This window comes from Vollenhovia emeryi, unplaced genomic scaffold, assembly GCF_000949405.1.
Source record: "Vollenhovia emeryi isolate VEMERY1.0 unplaced genomic scaffold, V.emery_V1.0 DF939311.1, whole genome shotgun sequence".
In the NCBI taxonomy this organism is placed as follows: domain Eukaryota; kingdom Metazoa; phylum Arthropoda; class Insecta; order Hymenoptera; family Formicidae; genus Vollenhovia; species Vollenhovia emeryi.
In genome coordinates this window covers 47,197-51,298 of record NW_011967055.1, presented here as the reverse complement: position 1 = coordinate 51,298, position 4,102 = coordinate 47,197, and the positions used below count along the sequence as shown (strand labels likewise).

The following is a 4,102-nucleotide window of genomic DNA, read 5'->3' as shown; positions in this document are numbered from 1 at the left end:
CAACTATTCACTGTTTTCAGTGATAATTCACTGATTGATTTTTAGAGAGGAGAGTTTATGAAAATGGTGGACTGGACGTGACCTTGTTGAAATTGTGTACGGTGACTTAGGAGGAACAACCAGCTTACCAATCTTTTTTAATTCAACGTTGCTCGTATCGCGCGTTCGCTCGCAACCCGTCGAGTGCGGACGCATCTGTCTGGCGAGCGCGGTGGCAGAAACAACGGGGCCACTATAAGGCACTTTAGTTGGAGAGTAGTTGGACCATCTCGCGCGCGGTGGTCGCGGACCGCGCCCGACTTGTCTCAATTTACAGGGACGACGTTGGCATTCCGGCGGGCCGACGGCGGCGCTAATTTATATTAATTTTAGACACGGTATATATTCGAATTAACGCGCACCGGCCAGCGCACTCGTGCTGCTTTTTCCCCGCATTCCTGCACGGGACGGTGAGCCTTCCGTGCTCTCTCAACGCCGAAATTCGTGGGACGAGTATTAGGCGAGACCGCCCGCAGAAATAAATCGACGAGAACGTCCCCGTCAAAGGGAGATGCGACTACTGGAATTAAACACAACTGGACTTGTGTATTTTATTAATATATGCCACTCCCAATTAGTTTATTTTCCCGGCGCGGAGCGTTGATCTTCGCGGTTGAAAAGCTCGGAAAACGGCGAATAATTAGGCCGCGCGAATTATCGAGCGTCGACGGTGCATTTTTCACGACGCGCGATTGCAGCTGCTGAGTTGCGATTTCCCAGGCGATCGAACCTAACTTAATTATGTAGCACAGGGACTCCGCGTTTCCCAAAGGGTTTCGTTAAATATTCTGCGAAACAAGAAGCGAGCGAGACGAGCTGCCGAGAACGGCAATTAATCCCTATTACTCGCGCTGTAATTGAACCGGCGAATTGCGCCGAGCGGGTGGAACGAACGCTTCTGTAAAACCAAGATCGTGCCGGTAGTTCGTCGATTCGCAATTATTCGATATCCCCCATTACGTATTACTTGATTCGAACAAAGGGTGCGCAAAACTGATGCAAAACAATAGTTTCGACTCTGCTGTTAATATAGACGAGTGACGTACTTTATCATCAATCATCGACGCCTCGCGATCGTGCACGCATTATTAATAATATAACAATGATAAATTTGTAAAGACCGCTGCGAGAGAGATATCGCGCGCATTGTCGGGCTCGGCCGATTTGCGAAATGGAATTACAGAATTGTTTCGCGATACCAAAGTCGTTTGATCCCCGCTGAATGCGTTTTTGTGTCGGGGTGGGGGGGAGGGGGGCTCGTGCCGCCGCACGTGCGCCATTGATTCGCACAGCGGTGCAACGGGGTGCAACGGTATCGAGCGAAAGGGGGTGAGAAGGGGATGGCTACACGGTGGCACAGTGGCACCCGTGCGAATCGATGGACTCGGTGCATCGCGCTCCGCGTGTGCACGGGGGCGCGTGCGGCATTAACGTATCCGCGGACCCATGCAAATTCCTGCCGACACGCTCACTGAGGGACGTCTCTGTTCTGTCTGCTTGCAGATCCCCAGCTTCCGCGTGCGCTCCGCACCAGGCGTATCAACGTTTCGCCGCCGCATCCACAATGGCCGGCTGTTTATGGTGAGTGTGTGCGCCACGGTAGTATTAATTTGCGCGACGCCTCCGACGGACGATCAGTTCTCCCTCGCAGCGCTCAAAATATTCAGCCAAAATAGATTACGATCGAAGCGCCCGCCGTCGAATGTTCGTCATGGCGAAGAGTTCCGCCGATCCTCCGTGTGCTGTTCAAATATTTGCGACGCTTGCAAAGGTCTCTTTTGCACGCTCGGCTTGCTTGCAGTTTGCCTGCAGAGAGAAAAGTACAATTTAGTTCGGTCAAGCCAGAAATAACGCCAGATTAAACGCGGGAGATTTTGAGGATTTTAATATACGCCTAGTGAAGAGAAGATAATAGTCTTACTGCGCGTGTACATTTCGAAACACCGGCTCGTAGACGGAGAGAATTTTCTCTTAAAAACCCTGAAAATCGTGTAATTTTGGGACAACATTCTAATAAAATGTATGGTAAAATTTCGAAAAACTCTCATAAAATTCTTCAAAATGCCATGTTGACCCACGATTTATATGACTTAAAAAAATTCTTGACATCAGTGATTTTTATTGACCGCATCTGGCAATTAAAACTTTTTTTTGCCAGATGGAAACTTTTAATTGTCAGATGCGGCCAATAAAAATCACTGATGTTATTAATTTATTAATTACTTATGGCGACTTTAAGAATATTCTTACTAGTTGATTAAAAAATTCTCTTCGTGTAGAGCTTCTCATTTGATGCCGTCAAGCACTACACCCTCAGAAAAGATTTCTGTTACCGAGACAAAAAATATTCTTGATGCATTTATATTTTTCACAACCTCATTTAGTATAAAAATAAGACAATATCAAAATAAAATCAATAATTCTTATTCTCCCCTATCGAATTAAAAAAGATTGACTTACTATATTGAAACAAGAGTAATTTGTTGTTGTTCTTGCGTTTAGAATAAATTTTCCCTCCATCTTACAACGCACGAAGTTGGCACCACGATATTCGACAAAAGACGATACACACTGTTATTTTATTTTAGATTTTAGAATTTTTCATTTAAGATTAAAATATTCCTTTCTCTACAATAAATAAAATTGGCGCTATATCGATCCTGTTTTATGATACACTGAAGTGTAATAGCATTGGATCCGGAAATTTTTTTCTGTGAATGTGGTGGCGATGACACAACACTAATATATCCAGGCAGTTTCTCCAAATTGAAACATAAATTTCGTTGCCGAACGAACGTGCACATTCTCGTACATTTTAAATGCGATAGATCAGAGACGCGATAGACGAGAAACTATCCGGTCCTCCGCGCTGAATCATCTCCGGTGCAAGAGACGTCGTGAAGCTGAACTCTCTTAAATCCGTCTTATCCGGTGAATTATGGTTGTGCGACAATGGCCGTCGCGTGAGTTCTTTTCGGAACACGCCTAACTCGAACCCGAAGACGTCGTGACGAAAAATGAAGCGTACAATAATCTATACGAGAGGTGTCTTTTTTCTGCAATTCAACCGTTGAATCAATAGCATAATCTTCGCCGAACTGGACACCGATTCTTTTTAGACCGGAACAATCGTGTTTACGCTACCAGCGCGGTAAAAATTGAGTTACAGTTTGAGGAACGGCAGCGTTTCGTTTGTAATTTTAAATATATATTTTATTAAAGGAAGGAGAAGTGCCAATGTGAGCCACAAAATGAACGGATCTCAGTTCTCACAGTACGAATTGAAATTCTCTCTTTAATGGTATCAAGTATAAAACGTTTCGACCCTTCTTCGGGTCTTCCTCAGTTAGACTACAATGTAAGAATTATAAACTGGTAACATGGTAATACTTATGCAATAACAAATGTAGAAAAAACCGGTTACCTCGTGTAACTTCAAATTATCGAACAGACTCATATCTTAAACTGTTAATCAGTCGATCTCTAGATGGTCCCAGACATAAAGAGGCTGAATAACCGTGATTCGAAAGATGAGTCCGTGGCAACGATGTTAGTAAGACTGTGACACAGCGGTATTACGAAGCGAAAATTTGACATTAAAGTGGGGTAAACATGACGGGGGAACATAGACCTGTGTCTCAACTTGCTTATTTTTCTGGCGCAAAATTTAAAGCCTTAAACCAAGTTATATAATGTCAACTCTAGCGGAGTATAACAAATCGCACAGAAACTAATTGGTAGGAGTTTCGTCAATTCTATAGGATTGTAAACTTGTCGTGTCCAGAAATAAAATTAAAAAGTAAAGAATTAGTCAATTCTGTAAGAAATTGTGAAATTGTCAAATTGTGGTATAAAATTAAAAAGTAAAATGTAAGTCAATTCTAAAAAATTGTATATATAAAATTATATAAATCTCGAAATCGCGAAGTAAAAAATAAATTGGTAATGGAAGTCAGTTATATAAAATTGTGTGAATGATACGGTCAAGATAAAAAACACAAAAGTGTTAATGCAATAAATAAATAAATAAATAAGAAATAAAATAAATAAATAAATAAATAAG

At 42.4% G+C, this 4,102-nt stretch overlaps 1 protein-coding gene across 1 annotated transcript in view; it reads left to right on the top strand.

Moving 5' to 3' along the window:
* Nucleotides 1-4,102, top strand: part of LOC105558786 (stress-activated protein kinase JNK) — a 100,383-nt gene that overhangs the window by 73,281 nt on the left and 23,000 nt on the right. Inside the window, exon 2 of the mRNA XM_012006693.1 lies at nt 1,543-1,620. The gene's annotated coding sequence lies outside the window, so the exon portion shown is untranslated. The remainder of the gene's footprint in view (nt 1-1,542; nt 1,621-4,102) is intronic.